The 23,767-nt window shown below is 42.0% G+C and overlaps 1 protein-coding gene across 2 annotated transcripts in view; it reads right to left on the minus strand.

Annotated features, from left to right (window-relative positions):
* Positions 1-23,767, minus strand: part of LRRTM4 (leucine rich repeat transmembrane neuronal 4) — a 1,004,432-nt gene that overhangs the window by 912,749 nt on the left and 67,916 nt on the right. Inside the window, exons 1-2 of one of the 2 annotated variants that reach the window (XM_043502945.1) lie at positions 15,575-15,679; positions 10,799-10,891 (exon numbers count right to left, since the gene is read on the minus strand). The gene's annotated coding sequence lies outside the window, so the exon portion shown is untranslated. Of the gene's footprint in view, positions 1-10,798; positions 10,892-15,574; positions 15,680-23,767 lie in introns of those variants that run through there. The other variant, XM_043502943.1, reaches the window with a different exon arrangement.

Genomic DNA, 23,767 nt, shown 5'->3' on the forward strand with positions numbered 1-23,767 from the left:
TCAGGCTAGGTTATCATAACTTTTCCTTCTGGCCTTACAATTTATGGCCTAGGCTTTCAAACATGATGAGCGATTTTCAAGTACCTGACTTGAGACACTGTAGATGGGCCTAACTTTCAGGAAGTGCTGAGCATTCGCCCCTCTGAAGATCACACCCCTTTTTAAGGTGTCTCTCCATTTGGGCACTGTGATGGGCCACATTGGTCAGTAAGGGGTTAATGGAACCCTGAGGAGGCTGTGCATAAAGCAGCCAATTGGAGAGGGGCTGCAAGGAGCAGCCAATCAGGGCCGGGTAGACCCATATAAGAAGAGCGGCACGGCAGAGCGGAGGCAGTTGCTCTCTAGAGCTCAAAGAAGGAGGACTGGCTGCCTTGCAGGAGAAAAAATGCTAGCGCCTTGGACAGAGCAGTGCTGGGCAGGATCAGGGGCGTGAGAGTGAGCTCTTGGCTGGCTGCTAACACTGGCATGGTGAGGCCCTGAGGTAAAGGGTGAAGAAGATGCTAGCATGGCGGGGAAGTGGCCCAGGGAAACGTGCTGAGAGATTGGAGGGGACGCAGCATGTTGCTGCCATCTACAGAGTCCCTGGGCTTGGATCTGGAGTCGTGGACAGGCCTAGGTCCTGCCCCCCCCCCCCCGACCTCCCCACTCGACACTGAGGAAGTGGCTGGATCGTCAGACTGCGGTACTGTCACCAGAAGGGGGGCGCATGGAGTGGGACACAGCCAGAGAGCTGTGTCCCGAAGAGGATGCCGTGGTCCTTGAAACGACATGGGTCCAGGAGCAGTAGTGACGGCTATGAGACATCACCAGAAGAAGGTACACGGGCTAGCAGAGCTAATCCCCAGGACAGCCAGCAGGAAGAGTTAGTGTGGTGAGTCACACCCCATCACAGGCACAAAAAAATAACTAGTCTTCATTGAGAATCTAGGCTTATGCATCTGTGAGCATGGCTTGTGTCTTCCTTTCTCTTCTCTACCCAGTGCAACAACTGGGTAGAATCTGGTCCTGTATAAATAAAATGATAGCAATTAAACTGGACATGCTTAACCCTGTTGTATTTCTCCAAATGAGATTGTATACAACCAAAGCTTCTTTAAGACAATGTCCTGTGCTGATTTTTAAATCAATTAGCAAAGGTTTATACAACTCAAATGAAAGTAGGTCAAAGCAGTTTAGGAATACAGTTCTAACACCGAAAGATGCTTCCCTTCCCCTGCCCCCGGGAGTTTTATTATACGTTCCTGCCACTTACTAAATTGCTCATCAGCCTAGATCATTTCGGCACTTTGCACAGTTCCACAGGAGAGTTGTACTCTTCTGGAAATTAGAAAGCACAGTGTGTGACAGTAAGCAGCAATTAAAACCTGGGATGGCAGAAGGATAAAGGTAAAAGCTGCCTCCATGTATCATAGATTCATAGAATCATAGAATATCAGGGTTGGAAGGGACTTCAAGAGGTCATCTAGTCCAACCCCCTGCTTAAAGCAGGACCAATCCCCAACTAAATCATCCCAGCCAGGACTTTGTCAAGCCTGACCTTAAAAACCTGAAAAGAAGGAGATTCCACCACCTCCCTAGGTAACGCATTCCAGTGCTTCACCAACCCTCCCAGTGAAAAAGTTTTTCCTAATATCCAACCTAACCCTCCCCTACTGCAACTTGAGACCATTACTCCTTGTTCTGTCATCTGCTACCACGGAGAACAGTCTAGATCCATTCTTTTGGGAACCCCCTTTCTGGTAGTTGAAAGCAGCTATCAAATCCCCCCTCAGTCTTCTCTTCTGCAGACTAAAATCCAGGGAAATGAATGGAGCAAGTATATGTGTTGGGTAGGGTTATACATTGTATTAAGTGCCAATCATCTATTAGGTCAGACGATAGCATGTGGCATAATAGCTATGCAAGTGTTCCAGTTGGGTTTTTAAATAAACTTTTTTTTAAAAGGCCCTTCACAGTTCAGGAAACAATTACCTCCCAAGGAGAATATAAAAGTTATAGATGAAAGGTAGCTGAGGACAGACTGCATACATAATTCAGTCCCAGTAAATCCAATACATACAACATTTGACAAGAGTAATTAAACATCCTTTGAGATGTTTTATCTGCTGTAGAATATAATATACTGAAACTGTGATAACCTAAAAATGGCCTGACTTCTAAATAGCATTATATCTTATTTGGCTCACATGAGGGGTAATTTGCCATATGTTCCAAACATAAGAGCAAAACAATTTCACTGTATCATTTGGAAAAAGCTTTGGCACCTAATTGTCAGAGGTGCTAAGTGGACTAGCTGCAAATTTCCCATCACAACAGGTCTTCAATGGGAAAATGGGTTTTTGACTCAATAGACCACTAAGCTTGGCATCAATCAATCAAACTCTCTCTATATCTATCTATCTACATATATATGAGCTGATAGGAATACACAATATAAAAAGAATTAATTGGAAAAAATGAAAAATGTGCTAAAGTAGCTAAGAAGAGAAACATGTAGAGCATGCACAGGTGACTCAAACACACAGAGAATGCCACTCTCCCTGTGCTTGTACTTGGCTCAATCAGATTATTTCTGAACTAAAGCAGATTATCCCAATGTTATTAAAACATTAACTTTGACAGGGAAAGTGGGTAGTGAGAGAACAGATGATAGCAAGAGTTCTCATCTGTTAATTTATTGGGCTGATCACAACACGTTCAAGATTTGTGCACTTTAAAGTCCTGGCTTTAAAGGTTTCAAAAAGAAATGTGAATTCTCATTTTATCTAATATTCCATTCTGTGATTGCATTCTTCCTCTAAACTATGCTCAGATGTCAAATCCAATAAGAGCATTAATTATGTCCGATTTCTTTAATGGTCTAGTTTTATTAAACCCTTGGCAGGCATGACCACAGTGCAGCTTGTGCCAGCAACAAACTCCGAGTCTGGAAATACAAAACACACACTACACAAACACCAATACCAAAGACCTGCACAAGTTTGCAATGAAATGAGCAGCATAGGTTTTCAATTAAGTAGGCCTGTCTTGGGATATCAGTCACGGGCCAAGATTTTCAGAAGTAGATTTTGGAAGCCTCCATTTTTTTTTATTTTTTTTATTTATTTATTTTTAAAGGTGGCCAACATAAAAATGGGGCCTGATTTTTATGGAGTGCCCTACCTCAAAGGGGTGTTGTGAGGATAGATACACTGAAGACGGTAAGGAGCTCAGCAGTAGGCATGGGGAGGGAGGGGCTGTAAGTATCTTAGATGGCATGTGAAGAGCTTTGAGAACCTAAGGCGCTATATACACCAGTGCAGTGTTATCATCCCTCTGCATCCCTGTAGGTTCCTATCTCCTCCTCCACTGACCTAATGTTTTGCTCCTGAGATTGGCTAACAAAATGAAGTATGGCTAACAAAATCTATGAATTTTGCTGGAGCTGGGTTAAGCTCTGTATGGGTCAGTAAGTAAAATATGACGACAAGATGACAGCAATCATCCTTCTAGCTCTGCTGCTAGAGAACTAAGTGACACAACCAGCCCGTTCTTTTGTTCCATCCTCTCACTGAAGTGTCTGTTTTCTGCGTGTCAGATTGATTCAAGAGTTTAAAAAAAAAAAAAAAAAAAAAGGCCTAGAGCACACGGAATGACATCTAAACAGTCTAAATCATCAAGAGCGAGTGACAGGAAAATAACATCATTACACGTGTGAGACCGCACACAACCAACACTGTCAAACAGGAAGCAATCTACCCTGATCGGCCAGTGAAACACTGTTGTGGGATATCATGCAAGTGATGCAGCCAATGCTCAGAACAATAACCCTCCGGCTAATGGAGCGAGCCACTGAAATCCCATTGAAACTAAAATGGGAGTTAGGCACTTCTCTCTCTTGGAATCCTTTTGAAAATCCCATCTGTAAACTATAAACATTCATACAGCATTTTATTGTCTGGTGTGTGTAATATAAAATTAGTTATATACATATAAATATTGATTGTATGAATCTAATATTAATATACATAATAATAATAATAATAATAATAATAATAATATCTAGCTTTTATTTGGCACTTTTCAGCAGTGGACCTCAGAGTGCTTTACAAGAGGTCAGTATCTCCTTATCCCCATTTTACAGATGGGGAAACGGAGGCACAGAGAGGGGAATTGACTTGCTCCAGGCCATCAAGGTCAGTGGCAGATCTAGGAATAGAGCCCACTTCTCTGACATCTGAGACCACTGCTCTATCTAGCAGTCCACACTGCCTAACATATGTACACATGTTAACATACTTTGGAGTTGTTTAGGCCTCTTTCCCCCCTGTTACGTCTCATGTGAAACAAAAGTATTCTCTTTGTTTGGGGTTATTTTTTGCAGTGAAAACCCAAAACATTCTGATGCAAGTGGGCATTTTCTGAGACAGTTTCCAGTTAATGAAAAGGAAAAAAAACCCCACCTAGTTTTCCATAAAGAAAAGCTTTGATGAAGACTTTGAGTCAAGTCTCCTACTAATATGCACAAACATACCCACCATACACAAGACAATAGCATGCTTATTTCTCTTCGTGCCTCACAGTATTGCTGGTATAAGCAATAAGGGGTGGGTGGTGGTTGTTGTTGTTTTGGCTCTTGTAACCTTCCTGCTATGGGAATACTCAGCGGAGTCTGTAAAGAGGCATACTCTGTTCCTTTCAGAACTCATAATTCATTTTTGAAAAATAATTTAGAATATCTATCAAAACCTACAAGCATTTGCTGAACTGGGGAAAAAGCTTTTCCTGGGTCTAAGTGCAGTATATTACTTCAAAGACTTCAGAAGTTGCTATAGCTTTCCTGTTTTGGGGTCAATACATCGCAAGTTCAGACTATAATGACAACTAGCCACGAACTATCTATGATTTTATCAGCCTCATGTAACAGTTGCCATCCAATCAATTGCATAACATTTATTATTACTGCTTACTATTAGCTTTGAGAGGCCCCAGCTGAGATCAGAGCCCCATTGTGCTAGATACTGTGGTAAGGAACAATCCCTGCGTCCTGGAGCTTACAGTCTGAAAACAAAGAGGTAGACTAAGAAAGGGAAGGAAAAGTTACCACCACATATGCGTTTTGCTGGACTGGTACTTCAGCTTTTGTGGGAGGGGGAAAAAAAAAAAATCAAATCCCTTGCATGGAGGAGGCTTTGAAGATGATGTGTGAAATGGTAGCAACAGAAGCCTGCAAACTGATCCTGGTTTTGGAATATCCTGCAAAATGGAGGCTTGGATCATTTTGCTCAACAGTTCACTTTGGCTAAACTCCAAACAAACTTGGGTCAGTTTTAAATCAGTTTTAGGCTGGATTATGGGTATGCCTGGAAGCCATGAGAGAAACCCGTTTTCCACACAATGCCAGGTGAAGCTCAGGGGGGGGGGGGAAATCTCACAAACCTCAGGTCAAATAAAATCACCAAGCTGTGCAGGGCTTTACTTTGAATTTTTTATTGTCTCTATCAAATTTGATCAAATCTTCCTTAAAATAGTTGCTAAAATAGAAAACAGTCAATGTCACGGAAACAATTACATTCATTCTAGCGTAAAGGGCAAGCAAAAAGACTTAAGTCCCAGTTACCTTCAAAACAATACCTTCAAAACAAGGGTTTAAGCGGTCCCCAGGACTTGTGTTGGCACTTTGCACAGGGATATATTTCACAATCAGAAATTAAAAGCCATTTTCCCCAAAGGGTTTTATAACACAGCCTCTTAATCCAGATATTTTTCAGTCCCATGAAATGTAGGGATATGATATTTCTTCTTAAAATTAACTGACAAGCAAACAAAACTCTATATTAAAAAGAGAGACAGACTAAGGCCACTGGGAGGACCTGTTCGTTCAGAAGTACAGTCCTACTAAAAGAGCACGAACAATTTTTGCAAAAGGGAGATCTCGAATATGAATAATTTGCTTTGTATTTAACGCTTTCCTTTTGAATCCAGTATCCTTTCACTGAGTCGATTAATCTTAGGAAGAACATTTAGGGTACGTGTACACTGCAGCTGGGCGGGTGTAATTCCCAGTTGTGATATACACACATAGATGCGCTAGCTTGGTCAAGCTAATGTGCTAAAAACAGCCAGTGGCTGTAGCTGCCTGAGCAATGGCAGAGGCTAGCCGCCTGAGTACTTCTTGGATAAAACTGTACTCTGGCAGCGAGACTGTGCTGCGACACAGCTTGACCAGAGCTAGAACATGTACATCTACCCCACCCAAGCTGGAAATTCTACCTCCTGTGCTTCTGGAGTGGAGACGCATCCTAATCTACATTTCCATTGGTTTGAAAAAATTCAGTTTCCTTCCATTTTAGGAGAACATGCATTTGGTAAGCAAATTTCTCCTTGTTTTCTCTAATCTGACTGTAAAAGCCCGGCTTGGTTCACCCAAGTCTTTCCGATTGTTCACAGAGATCAGACAACAGCTGCAAAATTAGTTGTGAGCCGGAAAAATGTTTTCAGATAACGGCAGGCAAGACTGCACGCCTTCTTTGTACTAATGTGAATGAGACAATCATTGGAGCTGTGCCTAAAAATTGCACACCTAACCAAGTCATTACATCACTCTGTACAAGTCCTTTGTGTGGATGGGACATTGAATTCTTGTTTCATTGTTCCACGTGTCACTCTTGCAGTACTTTTTCCCTCCTGGCCCCTGGATACTCAACCTCCTCCAGTCAGTCGAGTTTTTTTGTGCCGGGGTCTCCTTGAAACCATAGCGGAAGGGTGCCGGCAGGGCATATTCTGTGAGGTCCCTTACACTTTGTAATTCGCTCTCTCTCCATCAATGCTCAAAACAGCCCTCATCTGTTGACCTTCCCAGAATCAGTGGAACTTCAACGGAGCAGAGGCATTATGCTGGCCCGATACACGAAGATGAATTTCACTCCGAATCAATTACTTGCTGCTGTTTATTTACCAAGCTAAAGTAATAGGCTGTGGTTAGATTTAAACCAGCAAAAGGAAGGAGTGCCTGGAGGTTAGGACACCTATCTGGGATTTGGGAATCCCAGATACAATTCCCTGGTCCACCACAGACTCCCTATGTGATCTAGGGCAAGTCATGCAGTCTCTCAGTCCCCCATCAGTAAAATGGGGGTGATAGAGCAGTGCTATCTCACGGGGGTGCCGTGAGGAGCTGAGGAGGACATTACCAAGATATTTTATTTAGTCATGTCATGTTATTTAGTCCCTCAAAACAGTTGAAACTCTAAGGGATTCTTAAGTCATTCTAAAAATATATTACCAAGGAGGAAGGGCAGTGTGGCTGAATGTAAAACAGCTTTGTTCTTCAGGGGAAAAAAAAAAAAAAGACATTTTTATTATTCCTCCTCTTTTGTATCCTCCATTTTTTATTCTCTTGCTCATTTCCACACTGCATACTACTGGAAGTCAACAGTGTAACTCAAAGCTTTGTGAAGATATGTTTGTTCAGTAAACAAGTTAAATGTGTTTGTATAATTCTTACTGAAGTAAGATTTAGCCTTTACTGAATGGCTACATACTGTGTATTTCTCTCTGCAGATATATGCTTAAAGAAGAAAAAAACAAGAAGAGGATTTAAAATAAACAAAGAAGCCACCAAAAGTTTCCAGCCATGAATCTTATTATGAAGGAGAAAGTAAAAGAGGGTGACTGAGGATCTTTCAAAGGATGTGTAATACATTTCCATGACAACTGTACATGTACTGAATACAAGGACAAATAAAAAACAATAGAATTATGATGCAAGTGTTTCAGAATGAAACAGTGCATAAAAAACATCAGACAGATTTTACTGTTGATGTTAAATGGAACTCTTTCCAGAATAAGAGACTGAGAAAGATTTGCAGAATTTGACCCACAGGTAAGAAAACAAAACTAGGAAAATGATTTTCACAAGTGTTTGGCATAATACTGCTCCCACTAAGGCAGTCAGGCCGAGTGCTTTTGGAAATCCCACATATGTGCATCCCAGATTTTTAACTGCTAGAAGATGAGTTTTGCAGATACTTCCCCCTAACATGTGCACAGTTAATCTCCCCCAAACCAGAAAGTTCTAGTGAGATAACCCATACCATCAGACACGAGCAATAAAAAGTCAGGGATAAAAATGGTGAGACTTTGGAGATGAAGGAAAAGTCCCTCAATGGGTGAAATTCACCCCGGTACAGAAAGCCAGCTCAAAGTCCATGAATTACTTGAAGCCCACTTAAGTCCTCAAAATAGAGCTTTGGGCAGTGCATTCACCTTGTGCAGAATCTCTACAGAGATATAAAAGGCATCCAATATTTGACTGTCTACCTCCAAATCAGAAATGGACAGTTATACAGCATTGATACGCTATAGAACCAAACTGGTCCTAGTTGTTTCATTAGCAATAAATGACACAGGTGGTAGAGTTCTGACATTTATTGAGCATGCACAGAGGCCAGAGATACATGCTTAGAGGCCTGTGTTTGTCGGTAGCAGCCTGGTCACAGCTTGCATTCCTGAGCATCTGGTTTTGCATCAAATTAGATCCCTCTTTTTCCAGTTCCATTTGTTGTACTTCTACCCATAGATGTCGAAATTATTAATTTTGGCTGCATGATGCCATACCAATAAAATTACCTCTGGCACATTCTCCACTTCGACCACAGGCCTACTCAGCACCCACTGCCTTTGTGACCCCCGAACAGTGCCCATCTGACTACTAACATTGCAGGATTATGCAGAAGGGGAGGGGTACCAAAGGGGCACTTCGCACCAGGCCTCCTATTAGAGAAAGCTCCCAAGCCAATTGCCAGCAGTCACATTCACAGGCGTGGCATTTAATGCAGAAGGGAAAACATGCATCAAGCGTGATGCACAGGGGAAAACATAATCCCAACTATATATACAAAATAAGGGGAGTCTAAATGAGCTGTTAGCACTCAATGGCTAGTAAGGAAGATGGTCTGGAATGGAAACCCCTGGGTGTCCCTAAACCTTTGACTGCCAGATGCTGGGATGGGAAGATCACTCAATATGTGCTCTGTTCTGTTCCCTCCCTCTGAAGCATCTGGCACCGGCCACTGTCGGACAACAGGATACTGGGCTAGATGGACCATTGGTCTGACCCAGTCTGGCCATTCTTATGTTCTTATGAGGATTGCTCTTCACTACAGTTGCATTTAGCAGCTAGCAGTTAGCTGAAGTGAATATTGTTCATGCGTCAGTACTGGAAGCATTTAGCTTTCCAACAGCTACTGCATACATATTACTTGCTTAAAGGCAATTCTTTGAAGTTTATAATCTCTTCTCTTTCTTGTGTACTTCCCCCCCCAAAATGTGTGCGTTAATTCCTTACCAGGGTGAATTGTGCTTTGGCATTGTCTTTGATACTGTCTTAGTGTGTATTATAAAGATAACAAGAATTGTGGCTATTGGGAGTCTGAACAAGTCCCCAGACGCATGTTTCTTTTCAGCTCTTGTTTTACCAACAGCTGATGGCATAGAGTGTTAACATGGAGCATCATTAGTATTACATCTTGTATTAACTTTGCAGCAGGAGATATTTCTTCCACCATTTCCACAGGACTATTGTCTAAAAGCAAAGTAGCAGATTTCTTGCTAAATAGTGGAAGAATCTATCCCTTGTTAGTCACATTCAGTAGTGCTTTGCTTAGCGAGTACTCTTGCTCATTTTAATGGGACTACTTGAGTACTGAACTGCTGAATGCTAGGGTGGAAGGAAGAAACCTTAGTTTGTACGACCCAGGGAAACTGGTAATCAGAATTGTAAGGGAGGGAAATTGCTGGAGGAGTATTCGGAGTTTTTAGGTTGCCTGGCTTCCTGGCAGTGGGTTATATATTAATGGTACTGAAAAACTTGTATGGAGTGTGGAGAGGTGCCATTTTCATTTCCCTAGCATTTTTATAAAGCTAAGTAAATAATTAAGAAGTCATTTGAACCATCAAACTTAATTCAACGTGAAGGCAAACCAAAAGTTTACAGACTCAACATGTCCAGATCTATTACTAATCCTTGTTAACAGAGATGATCCAATCTCTCCCCCCACCAACATTCACAAAAAAGGCTTCTCAAAACATATTTCCCTCTTTTCTGGTAAAAAATTTGACTGTATGGCACTTTTATCAAAATTTTAAACATTGAAAAACATCGAACAGCTCTAAATTCAACAACAAGGAGGGAAGAATCTATTAGCTCACGTATCCGGTCTATAAGATCTAAAGTCCGAGGAACTACGATTCAGTGCCCACTGGGTCAGCTCAACCATCTTAAAGTAAAGTAATAAATGAATGAATATGATGGAAAGTGACTCTTTTGGATGACACTTCATCTACATCACTCTGGTCCCCAAACTGCGTGTTCATACAACCGGCAAACCTCGTGGCACAAGTTTCTCCTTAGTGGACAGCAAGAAAACAAACTCATCTTATTCCCTGCTTCTATGAACTGAACCAGTGCCCATTGGAGTCAATGGAATGAGTCACTTCAACAGGCTTTGGACCGTGTACCAAAAGCAAGATTCCTTTTCAGCGCTTTCAAAGTCAGGTTTGAAAAATGCACCTCTGTGAGTGCAGTCCCACTTGTTTCGCACCCTAAACTACAGACAGTTTTCACCAGCATAACCCTCTCATTACTATATGTAGCACGGTGTTTAAACATATAAATTTTGTTGATAGATTGTCACTTCAATTAGTTCACCAGTTCATTTTGTGTAATTACAATAGTTTGTCATGTGGCTGTTCTCACTAATTTGTAGTCTCACTTATATAAATTAGATTGATTTATAGGAGTGTTTGCGCGGATTACCTTGTATATGCAAATTGCAACTGGAGCTCTCCTCAGCCTGCTTGATCATTTCACTGCATCACGCACTCCCACTGGTGGTTTTTATTTTTTGTCCTAGGTGATAAAAAGAGAAAGCACTGATGAGAACAGAGTGCTGGTATTCCGAGACCAGATGTTCTTCCCTTGTTGCCTGGGCATTTTGGATAGGCTGAATTTTAGAGAAGGCAAGCGAGGCAAGCCTTATTTAAAAAGAAAGAGTGATTATTCTTGCATTGAAAGGGGACAGAAAAGGACAGTGGGGGGCAAGACTCCTGTGTTTTATTCTCAGCTCTGCCAATGACTCGGTGTGACACCTTGGGCAAATTACTTAACCTCTCTGTACCTCAATTAACTCAAGTGTAAAATAATTAATTCAGATTTATAATTATACAGCAGTTTTCATCAGGGGATCACAAACTGACTCAAATTATTATTAATAATAGTTCCAAACACCAGAGTTCCCAGCAGTATTACTAGTCTGCTCAAGGCCATCACTGTAGAATGGACACACATCGCTCTGTGTTGTAAATGCTGCATTGTATAGCATAGGTAACTACTTAAAAGCATAAGCCGCAAATGCCTCAAGGCCTGATTTTCCATTGCAATGTACCTTGTGTAATTACTAAAGCTGTGTGAAATGGGTGTAAAACATTACCAGATCAGAATGGCAGTGTTCTGCATTCACTTTGCACTGGTGAAAATTTCTAGATAAGGTCCAGCCAACAATCAGGACCCTAGATATTAGCACTCTGTGTATCATTAGTGTAAAGGATGCACATTCTGAAAAGTCATGAAAACATTTCTAATCAGATTAGATTTTGCAAAACTAGAGCTGGCTGAAAAACAGAATTTCTGTCCTATTGAAAATTGAGATGTTGGAAGAAAAATTCATCCCGCGTCAGGACAAAAAAGTAAAAACCTTTAAATTTCTCATGGGACAGAAATTCCAAAAACAGCTCCATGCAAATCCCCTTGGTTGGTAACCAAAATATTATGCTTTGAGTGAGGGCTACATTGTGGCTTTGCTGCTAGCCTTTGAAAAAAGAGGCACCATCCCAGAAACAACCCAGGGACAGAACTATGCTGCACAATTACTGACCCACACCACCAGCAAATTATTTCTCACCCTTATGGCTAATCCACTTCACTGACTGGTGTGTAGAGAAAGACAGAGTCTAGGTTCTATACGCTCCCTATCCACCCGTTGCCCACCTGCATAGGGAGGAGAAAGGTGTAGCGGACCCTCTGTGCCCAGCGCCAAGATCTGGTAGCAGCACAGGGGCATTACTAGGGCCTGAATAGGGTGTGGGGTAGTTTCTTACCCGCTCTTGCGTCTCTGCACTGGCACATAATCGAGCCCCAAACTGGCAGTGTAGAGAAGTCATTAAGTAATATCTCATTGGGATATTGTGATGATAAATACATTGAAAATGGAGTCGTGCAGGTAACAACTTCCAATTCTAGGGGAAAATCTACATTTGTTTTTACGAACCTTTAAAGTTCATTGGGGGCTGGAGGAGGTGTCAACCTAAACATTCTGTTTTTATTTCAAAATTGTTTCAATTATCACATAATGTTGCATAAAATACATTTCAAATCGAAAAGTCACCTCAGAAAGAAAGCGTTCCATTCCGAAAGCGTCAAAAGCTTCCTCTCCCCCACGCCTGCAACAGAACTGGGTCAAAATAGACACGTTCCCACGGAAAGTTTCAATTTGGATGAAACCACATATTTTGATGGAAATGTGTTCCATCGGCAAGTTTTTGACCAGCTCCAATTAAAAGATTGTGAGGGTGTAGCCAGAGTGGTCACCCCGCTCCTGCCTGGAAGGGCTTCTTAAACCAGCCCTGGGAGAGAGCTGGGGCAGGGGAAACGCTGGGCTGAGCGGCAGGCAGCCTCCACTGTGGCCACGCCCCAAACAGACCCGGCTGACCCTATAAAAGCCAGTGAAGGCAGGAGCAGGGGCACTTTCTCTCTAGCCTGTGGAGAGGGAGGGACCTGGCTGCTGGGAGCATACCAAGGTATCTGAGGTGGAGCAGGGCTGGGGGAAGGCCAGAGGAGCTCTGGCCTGGAAACCCCTCAGGTTGCAAGCCTAGTGGAAGGCCAAATAGGTACCGGGGTTGCAGGGGGCAGCCCAAGGGGTAGGCAGAGGCATCAGGTCCAAACCCCCCTCGCCTATGAGAAGTGGCGCTTACACTGCAGTCGGCCCCAGGGAACGGGGGCTAGGGGATGACTGGCAGCGGCCATAGACTGAGGCGAAGTGGGTTAAAGGGTCGGGGGTTCCCTGGGGAGGGGAGTCCCAGATCTGTGCAGGGTATTGCAGGTGGCAGCACCCCGGCGTGAAAGGGGGCACCGAAGTCCAGGAGGGACTTGAGGCCCAGCGATAAGCGAGACACCGGACTGCAGGGGGCGCTCCGCAGGCTGGTGAGCTGACAACCAGCAGGAGGCGCCGCAGGGGTGAGTCTTAAACCGTTACAGAGGTGCACAGATACTACAGTAATAAGGGACATGCAACTACAACAGACAGATCCCCACAGCAGAAATTATGGGAATAATGGCATCTTAAATCTTCTCAGGCAGAAATTAACAAGTTAGATTCTTAAGAGATGCAAGTCTTAAAAAAAACAAACCCACAACGTATCAACTTTTTTAAAGTTTACCATATAGCATACCAAAAAAAGGGCCCTCTCCCCGCCAAAAAAGACGCAACTAAGAAGTGGCACAGGATTGCTGCCAATTCAAAGCCCTGTCTATACCCTGCAGCATTAGGAAGTCAGACAACTCTTGTTTTTACTATAAATAACTAAAAGATGGAGGATGAATACTCCTCTTGCTTACAGCAGTGTAAATCAGGAGTAACTCTGCAGTGAGCGCAGTGGAATTCTGCTGGAGTAAGGTTCCATAAAACCAGATCATCAGGCTCAGGATGGTCTAACTGCAGTCTCATCAGACAGTAGGAGAGAAGAAACAATGTCTACAAAACTATAATTTCATTGCAGAGTTCTGATGATATCAGACCAAACCGGAAGTGATTCTGCAGCAAGATTGAATTGCTACTTGAGCATGCAGTCATCAGAAAGAGACCGATACCATCTTCTATTCTATAGATTATATTTTATTAGATATACATTATCTGCCGACAGCATCTCCCAAGATAGCACATTGTTTACTCAATATGTTGCTTGGATGAGTGCTCTATCTAGGCCATAGGTGCCAGGTAAACAGGCTTTTACTACTAGCATCTGAAATAACTGGATACAATTAACTTAGGCTTGAATAAAGACTGGGAATGGATGGGTCATTACACAAAGTAAAACTATTTCCCCATGTTTATTTCCCCCCCACCCCTACTGTTCCTCAGACAGTCTTGTCAACTGCTGGAAATGGCCCACCTTGATTGTCACTACAAAAGGTCGTCCCCCCACCCCCCTGCTCTCCTGCTGGTAATAGCTCACCTTACCTGATCACTCGTTACAGTGTGTATGGTAACACCCATTGTTTCATGTTCTCTGTGTATATAAATCTCCCCACTGTATTTTCCACTGAATGCAGCCGATGAAGTGAGCTGTAGCTCACGAAAGCTTATGCTTAAATAAATTTGTTAGTGTCTAAGGTGCCACAAGTACTCCTTTTCTTTTTGCGGATACAGACTAACAGGGCTGCTACTCTGAAACCTGAAATAACACAGCAATTGTCAGCTCATGAGCGATCAGTCTCATCCCTGGAACAGAAGAGTGCATGTGTTACATCTCATCATATCCCTTTGACTTGAGGATCATGAGGGTTCAAATCAAAGGATTTTTGTTACTCTGTTATGCTTTTCAACCATCACTAATGGGCTGGGATGCAGATAGCTATTCATAAAGATGGTGAAGCTACAGGGTAAGTTTTGTCTTTATTTCACCCACTTCTCTTTGTATACAGTATTGAAGCTGTGTATAAAAAAAAAAAAAAAAAAAAAAAAAAACAGAAAAACCTCAGACATCCCTGCCCTTTCAGGGTAAGTTCTACATTTTTTTTTTCTGCATGACACGTCACTTCAAGTTGCTAGGTCTGCATGTATCGACTGTAATGGAAATGGACTAGATCCCCACATAATATAAGTCACTGTAGTTCCATTAATTTCAGCTACAGTGATTTACATCAGCTGAGAATCTGAGCTTAAAATTTATGTAGGATTTTCCCATATTCTCCGGATACCTGGCAAACTTGTTTATAATTTAGTTCTCTCGATAGTGTAGATTAGGAATACCATTTTCAAGAGTGCTTGGGTGATATATGATCCTAAATCCCATTGTAAGTCAACGTGCATCAGAATTTCACACAGCTGGGAAAAGCTCCTAGGATGAATCCGTGTTTTGTTTTGCACACGGAACCCAAACCCCCCACTTTTTTAGGCCAGGATCTCAGACTCACCCATCATTTCTACTCCTTTTTATTTACATATTAAACGTGTAGACAGCAATATAAACTGCTTGCTAATCCAGGTTTCCCAGGAGGTAATATTTGTTTTTCTCCTCTGTTCAAATGCTACAACCAACTGTCCTTGAAAGGCCCGAAAAAAGGAAGCAAGAGATAGGAGCTGGAAGTTCCATGTTCCATCTATTTTTCTTACCGGGGGAGGGGGGCGGAAGGTATGCTGTCTTTGCATCGGTCTAGGCAAACAAAACTGGTTACAAACTAACTCACACCAACCCAATTTAAAGTCCACAGACCAGGTTGTTTTAACCAGTCTCTCTAGCCTGTCCAAACACTAACCAGGTGGACTTCTTCTGAGGCAAGAGAAAGGATTCCCCGACAGGTTTAGTGCTCCAGCTGGCTATCAAAGTCCCTTCTTCCTCAGTCTCAGGAAGTCCTTCTCTCCAGCCCCCTGCTGTCTTCTGCAGAGATAGCTTTTATAGGAGCTATGATCAGTTTCACCTGCAGCATGTCTTGTTTCCTAGTCTCCACCTTAATCTCTTCCTTACCCTTTGTATGCCTAGGGCCCATCATGGAAATGAAATCCCTATGTGGCTAAGCGTCACCTCCAACAGCTCATGTGGGAAATAATGAGCACAACCGGTTCCCCAGGGAGTTGAACAAAAACAGCCCCCACCTCACCCCAGCAACCCGTCAACAAAACATGCAGACAGAGAATGCAGTAAAGAAGCACAGGTGGGCCGACATGTTACAGATGCACAGCTGAGGCACACGTGCTCTGTGTTCATATAGCTGAGCAAAATACACACACACAATGGGGTTTCCTCCTCCTTCCCCCACCCTTCTGTTTTCAAAATCAGTAACACTTTGGAAAACAGTCAGGATCCCTAATTCATCCATTGTCTAGGTTGTTCCTAACTATCAGATGCTGCTGGGAAACAATCCTGCCAATAAGCAAACATTCTGTTGCAGCACCTGTTGGGTGTTATTAATAGCTTGTCTTGTGTATTCACATTTCTCCCAGTTGAACAGACATATTTTGTTCCAAGAATCAGCGAAATTAGACGAAAGAGGCAGATTAGGTTATCTACTGCAGTGGTTCTCAACCTTTCCAGATGACTGTATCACTTTCAGGAGTCTGATTTGTCTTGCGTACCCCCAAGTTTCACCTCACTTAAAAACTACTTGCTCACAAAATCAGATGAAAAATACAAGTGTCACACCATCTTATTACCAAAAAATTGCTTACTTTCTCATTTTTACCATATAATTATAAATCAATTGGAATATAAATATGGACTTTCATTTCAGTATATAGAGCAGTATAAACAAGTTATTGTCTGTATGAAATTTTAGTTTGTACTGACTTTTAGTGCTTTTTATGTAGTCTGTTGTAAAACTAGGCAAATATCTAGATGAGCTGATGTACCGCCTGGAAGAGCTCTACATATCCCCGGGATACATGTACCCTGGTTGAGAACCACTGATCTACTGGTGCTGCAAGACCATGTTAGCTGATGGGGTTATGTGAACTGTTTTCTGATGGCAGTACTCTCTGCTCAACATTTTCAAAAGTGATTCACAATTTTGGGATCCTACTTTGAGACCCAATATTAAGAAGGTAATTGCTCTTTACTTTTTGAATATCAGATCCCATTAAGGTGTCCAAAGTTCCCCAAATCACTAGTCTTTTTTTTAAATTTTAGTCCCTTGTTTTGTTTCACTTTGCAGGTTTGGCTGAACCCTAATATTTCAATTGACTTAGCACTGAAACACAGATATGTCTCACCTTGTCATGAAAGCTAAACCACAGCATTAATCTGGAAAAACTGCATGGAGTTCAAAGTTTTTCAGATTAGTTTTGCAATGCTTACAACTAGTCCGAGTTCACAAACCCTTTTCTCCATGCAACTGAAACCAACGGTCCCCCCCCACACCCTTTCTCAAGGAATACCATGTTTTATAGAAAAGATTTTCTAACTGAAGAGAATTCTATGATCTTGGTTTGGGAAATCTGGATAGGGATCCAGTTCTGAACTTGGCAACTCGGGTCTCTACAACAACCCAGCATTTTGCAAAAGCGCTATTAAAATGACCGCAGAAGCAGCCATGAGTCACTTGAAATCTGGTTACTACGAAGTAGGAGAACAATGAACTGCTGCTGTAATTTCTGCAGCATGTCAATAAGAACACACACTTAGGTTTATGTTAACTAGGCCTTGGATAGTACTACTTCACACATATATTGATGGAATTGTGTTTAGTTGACTGTTCCATGCTCAAGGAGCGAGAGTATGATTCAGGAGCCTTGCCAGTTCAGAAATATAACAGATACTTCACCTGCTTGCTTCACACAGGTCTGCCAGAAACCTAATAGAATTAGATGCTTTCTGGATGGACAAGTAATCTCTAAATAAGCAGTTCCATATTAGTGCTTAGCCTTTGCCGTGTTCATTCCTCCATGGCAATGTAGGATTATGAAGAGTAACACCTCCAAATATACGCACGCATGCACACGCACACAATATTTTTATACTGTGCATGTATAAAATGTAGATATATACATTTTAAAGAGGTAACTGTGTGCTTGGAGCACTAGCCTAGGACTTGGGATTTTTAGGTTCAAATCCCCTGTGCCACCATAGACTTGCTGTGAGACATTGAGCAAGTCACTTATTTTCTCTGTACATCAGTTCCCCATCTGTAAAATGGGGATAATAGCACTGCCCTGCCTCAGTTAGGTGGTGGGAAGATAAATACATTAAAGCTTGTGAAGCATGAAGCTACTGTCCTAAAGGGGGCCACATGGGTGCTCAGATTGCTGCCTTAAAGCGCTTCAATCAATCTGATCTTCATACATAGAGCTAAGTGTACTAAGAAAGGATAGCCTTGTGGTTAAACCACTGCACTGAGACTCAGGAAAGCTAGGTTCAAATACCAACTCTCCCTTGGTAACCTTACACAAGTCATTTAAACTTTCCATCCGTAAAACGGGAACAACAATATCTCCTTCCACCTGCCTGGTCTATTTAGGCTATAGAGCTCTTTGGGGCAGGGATTATCTCTCACTATGTGTATACTCCTTAGCATGATGGAGCCATGAAGTGCTCCTCTGGTGTACATAATGAGGAGACTGGGGTGAAAAAAAGAGGGAGGATCATGAGCCCACTAAGAGGGAGGAAGGAGAACAGATTGCAGACACCACAAGAAAGCCAACATAGTGCCTAAAACAAGCGAGGAGAAGATAAGGGTAATATACTTGATGAAGTTACCAAGAAAGATTGACTGCAGAAATCTGTCCAGACCATTTATTCCTCTGCGAATGACTGGGTAGACTCATTACAGATTCTGCCTTTGTTGCTCTTGAAAAATGAAAATGCTAATTGGTTTACTTGAAGTTTAATTGAAAATTAATAGAATTTCACTGGAGATTTGTTGACTAGGATTCAAGTTAAAATGACATTTGATTCAAGTCGTACTAAAATCTGCTCAAGGACAGTAGCTTTTTTTTTTTTTTAAAGCTGACATGTTTACGTATTATTTCTAATGTTTTATATCTGTTTGCCATAAGTGGGAATGGGCAACAGGGGATGGATTACTTGATGATTACCTGTTCTGTTCATTCCCTCTGAAGTACCTAGCATTGGACACTACTGAAAAACAGGATACTGGGCTAGATGGACCACTGATCTGACCCAGTATGGCCATTCTTATGGTCTTATATTTTAACCACTGCTTTTAAAGGGGATTGGGATACAGGGTATAGCAGGGTAACAAAGTAAAACTCTATTGCTTCCTCTTTGTGCCTGTATGATTCAATCAAAAGTGACAGCCATACTAACCAGGTCATTATATACATATTTAACAGCATCCCTGGATTGTTCATATGAAGGGATTGAGACCAGGACCTCTGGATCCTAAAGGATGAGCCTCTTCTGCTTTAGCTAAAGAAACAGGTTCATTAGCAAATTCAAACATCTATACTCAATCTTGCCACTGGAAGGAGACAAACAGCTAGACGGTGTTAGCACAAGTTGCTATTTGGATTATTAATTATTATTATTTTAGTTCTGGCAGCATGCTCAGCTGGGGGATACATAATACCAAAAAAAAAATAAATAAATACCGTGAGGCTTTGAGACTGCAACTATCTAAGGCATCAATCCTGCAATGGAGCACCCCACAGGTGCTAAGATCCACCCACTTAGTTCCCATTGCAGGCTCAATGTTTAAAGCATAAAGGAAGACAAGACAAGACACCTCAAGAAGGCTTTACTGAGTGAGGTCCTGTGGCCTGTGTTATGTAGGAGGTCAGACTGTAGCGTCCTTCACATGTTGTAAAGCTAGAAATCTATTAAATCCAGTGTGGGACTTCTCACCATTCCTGAGATGATTGCACTTCTGACCCTTTCACTGTGTCCTTGAGGGCACGGGCTTGGGCTCAGGCTGTGAGCCATCACATGTTTTAGGGCAGTACCCCAATTTCCTCTCCCTCCAGACTGGGACTTGGGCTGCAGAAGCTTTCTATGCATTGTGATTATCACAGCAGAGTTGACTTTAGTTCAACACCCGCAGTCCCATTCTCCCAAGGGCAATGACGGGATTAGTTAGTTATAATTAATTATAATTTACCAAGCTTTGATAAAGCAAAGTACTATTTATTCAGAAGAAAAGCATTCTAGAGAAAATACGTCTTAAAAACAACCAACAGCTTATATGCATGCATAGAGCTTACCAAGTGTCACCCATCATCCACATGGTAGATTCCAAGGTACTTCAAGCCCTTTCTGAAGGGACTCTTGGCCCAAGTTTCATGTCAGTTCTTGGATCAAGCAAGTGACCTCTCTCCCCATGTTAGGGTGGATACTTTATACAGTTTAGAGTTCTCTTGTGTATCAGTCCTCTTTAACCAGACAAATCCAGTTTCAGCTAGTACCCCTACAGGGTGAAACTTCCACTGAGTTGATACCTGCATTAGGGATTTGCATTAAATAATTTATAGAAATTTTAGTTCCTGCAGGAAACTCTATAGCTCCCCATGGAGCTAGGAATGCAGTCTCTAGCAAGCCCATAGAGATAGATATAACATTTATAAAATTGATGCAAGAGTTTTTGAATTTTCCCTGTGTACACAATCTGTCACAGGTATAATTTAGATGCTGCTCCTACAAGTACTCACACAGCTTTTTAGCTTTGCTCAGGTAAGACAGCTCAATGACTTCCATTGGGACTATTCATATGAGAAAAGTTAAACAGTTGCATAAGTTTTTGCAGGACGGTGGACTTGGTAATTTGGTTTTTATTTTTTGCATTTTGAATTATAAACTCACTTTTTGTGGTCCTAGCTCACTTCTGGTTACACAGGTAAATCTCTGATCTTCACAGAATAATAAGCTGTCGTCTCTCCTTGTTGCGATGTTGGACCTGTGCCTCCTAAATTGTTTTCTTGCTTTACAGCTCTGTATGCAGCCAAATATAAAGAAGTGCTGAATCAAAGCCAGTTGCTAGCGCTGTTTTCTATTTGTTTCACCTGAAGGCAAGTCAAGGGGGAAGGTTACTTCCTGAAGCTCGAAAGTGCTAGAAACTCTATTACACAAGCTGGAAAAGCAATACCTTTCATTCAAGCTATAATTGCAGGAATTTCTTAGTTGTGAGGATAAATACATTGAAGATTGTCAGATGCTCAGCTACTACAGTAATGGGGCACCACATAAGTTCCTTAAATAGACAGGTGGGACTCAGTAGTTCTATCTGCAACATCCCTTAACCTGTCTGCTGCAATTACGTGACAATTAGTACCCAGGGCTGGTCAAAAAAGGATAACACTTTTAAAATTATTTTGTTAAATCATTTTGTCCAAAATTTTAATTCTTGAAAAAATGTGGACCAGGTATAGTGAAACAAACCCTTCGGAAATTGCAGGTAATGGGATCAAGCGGGGCCACAACAGACTTTTGGAAATGAACTGGATTCACTGAATAGTTATTTGGCTGATTGGAAATCAGCCCCTGTCAACATTACTATGACAACCCATTAGGATGACATTTGATATTTGCATGCCCCACATTACAATTTCAATGCACTAACCTAAGAAGGAGTCATGTAAGTCCAATCTCGATTAACAACACATGGGTACCTACTCTTTCCTTGTGGCTGACTTGATTGCTTCCTTTCCACTCATGAGGGTAATTCAGCACTAATAGAAAATTTCTATTGATCTGAACCACAGCGCTATCCAGTCTGAATATTTTCAGTATTAGCTAGCTAGGAAAATAAAAGGACATCCTAAATTACCCACTTCATTCTTTGCTATCAAATTCCTTCATTGGTTTTTCTGGGAGATCAAAAGATGGTAGAATTTGAGATGTACGAGTTGAAAGGTAATTTTTCTTTGCTGTTTATTTCAACTATACTGTATCTGGCATACATGGTAATTATATTAAGCCCAGATTCTTAAAGGACCTCGCCTCATTTCGGGACCTGATGGAATATGCCTATTTTCCAGAGATCTCTCAGCACTTAGCAGAACCCACTATTCTTAAACATGCCAAGTACATTTTTTCAATTTGTTTTGGAAAATCTGGCCAATTATTTTAATTTACTTTCCTGTCTAGGAGCTCATGGAATTTGTAAGGGATCTATGGTACTTTTATATTCCAAGGTCTCAGTCTGGCAAAGACTCATGTACATGCTCAACCTCTGTAGATCCACTGAGTTAACTTAAAGTTCAGTATGAGCAGAAGTCTTGGCAGAATCAGGGATGAAGTCACTGGTTTGATCGTAGTGCAGGTGGTTCGTGTCTGCAGAGTATTACTATCCATTGACTGTTCAGTGGCTTATGTGAAATGAATTGCTCATTCTCAGACTAGTGGCACATATCATAAGAAAGTGCAACCACACTTAGTCTCCTTGTTTTAAGAGAAGAAAAGGACTGTGCCATGAAGACTTAGCTATCCTTTCCCCATGATAGGGAATCCATCCACAAAAGAGTAGAGTCAGGAAGCTGAAGTTTGAACCTAATGATGCTGCCCAGGCTGAATTTGGATACCCAAGAAGGAAAAAGATTTTCTCTCGCTGTTCAATCTTTTGATTCTTTACTAGAGCTGAGGACAAAATTGATTTTTTTTCAGTTTTGTGGCCAAAAATCCATCCAATTTTTGTTCTCACCTTTTTTACACCAAAATAAAAGCAAATCAAAAAAAAAAGTTTTTTTGGCCAAAAATACATATTTTCCATTTCGTTTTCAGGCGTTCAACCCAAAACTGCATTTTTCAGCCTCAAAAATGTCACTCGGCTCTAATGCCTTACTAAAACAAGGGGAATAATTAAAAAACAAAAACAATCTTGGGAAATTGTGCAATTAATTGCATATATTAGAATCGTAGAATATTAGGATTGGAAGAGACCTCAGGAGGTCATCTAGTCCAACCCACTGCTGAAAGCAGGACCAACTCCAACAAAATCATCCCAGCCAGGGCTTTGTCAAGCTGGGCATTAAAAACCTCTAAGGAGGGAGATTCCACCACCTCACTAGGTAACCCATTCCAGCGCTTCCCCACCCTCCTACTGAAATAGTTTTTCCTAATATCCAACCTAAACCTCCCTCACTTCAACCTGAGACCATTGCTCCTTGTTGTGTCATCTGCCACCACTGAGAACGGCCTAGCTCCATCCTCTCTGGAACCCCATTTCAGGTAATTGAAGGCTGCTATCAAATGTCCCCTCATTCTTCTTTTCTGAAGATTAAACAAGCCCAGTTCCCTCAGCCTCTCATAAGTCATGTACCCCAGCCCCCTAATCATTTTTGTTGCCCTCTGCTGGACTCTCTCCAATTTGTGCACATCCTTTCTGTAGTGGGGGGCCCAAAACTTGATGCAATACTCCAGATGTGGCCTCACCAGTGCCAAATAGAGGGGAATCATCACTTCCCTCCATCTGCTGGCAATGCTCCTACTAATGCAGCCTAATATGCCGTTAGCCTTCTTGGCAACAAGGGCACACTGCCGACTCATATCCAGCTTCTCATCCACTGTAATCCCCAGGTCCTTTTCTGCAGAACTGCTGCTTAGCCAGTCAGTTCCCAGCCTGTAGTGGTGCATGGGATTCTTCCGTCCTAAGTGCAGGACTCTGCACTTGTCCTTGCTGAACCTCAGATTTCTTTTGGCCCAATCGTCCAATTTGTCTAGATCACTCTGGACCCTATCTACCTCTCCCCATTAGCAGATGGTTATAATCACAAAGGGTGAATTTTGCTCCTATGCCAAGGACAAGCAGAGGGTCTTTTCATCTCAAGTCCCTCTGAAGACCAGATAGACCACAGCTGATGATGAAGCCTAGCTGAGAACAAACAGGCAAGGCTAATATAAGGCCAGGAAGGGGCTGCAGTGAGGGAACATGTAGCTGTTATCTGGACATTAGAGAAGGAAGGAAGGGAACCTTGGGGAGAGGGTGTTGAAAAAGGTTTAGGGAAAGAGCAGCAGGGTTTACAATGGTGCAGACCTTGGCTGCTGATTAGAGAGTGTCTCTGAGCTG

This window comes from Dermochelys coriacea, chromosome 26, assembly GCF_009764565.3.
Source record: "Dermochelys coriacea isolate rDerCor1 chromosome 26, rDerCor1.pri.v4, whole genome shotgun sequence".
In the NCBI taxonomy this organism is placed as follows: Eukaryota; Metazoa; Chordata; order Testudines; family Dermochelyidae; genus Dermochelys; species Dermochelys coriacea.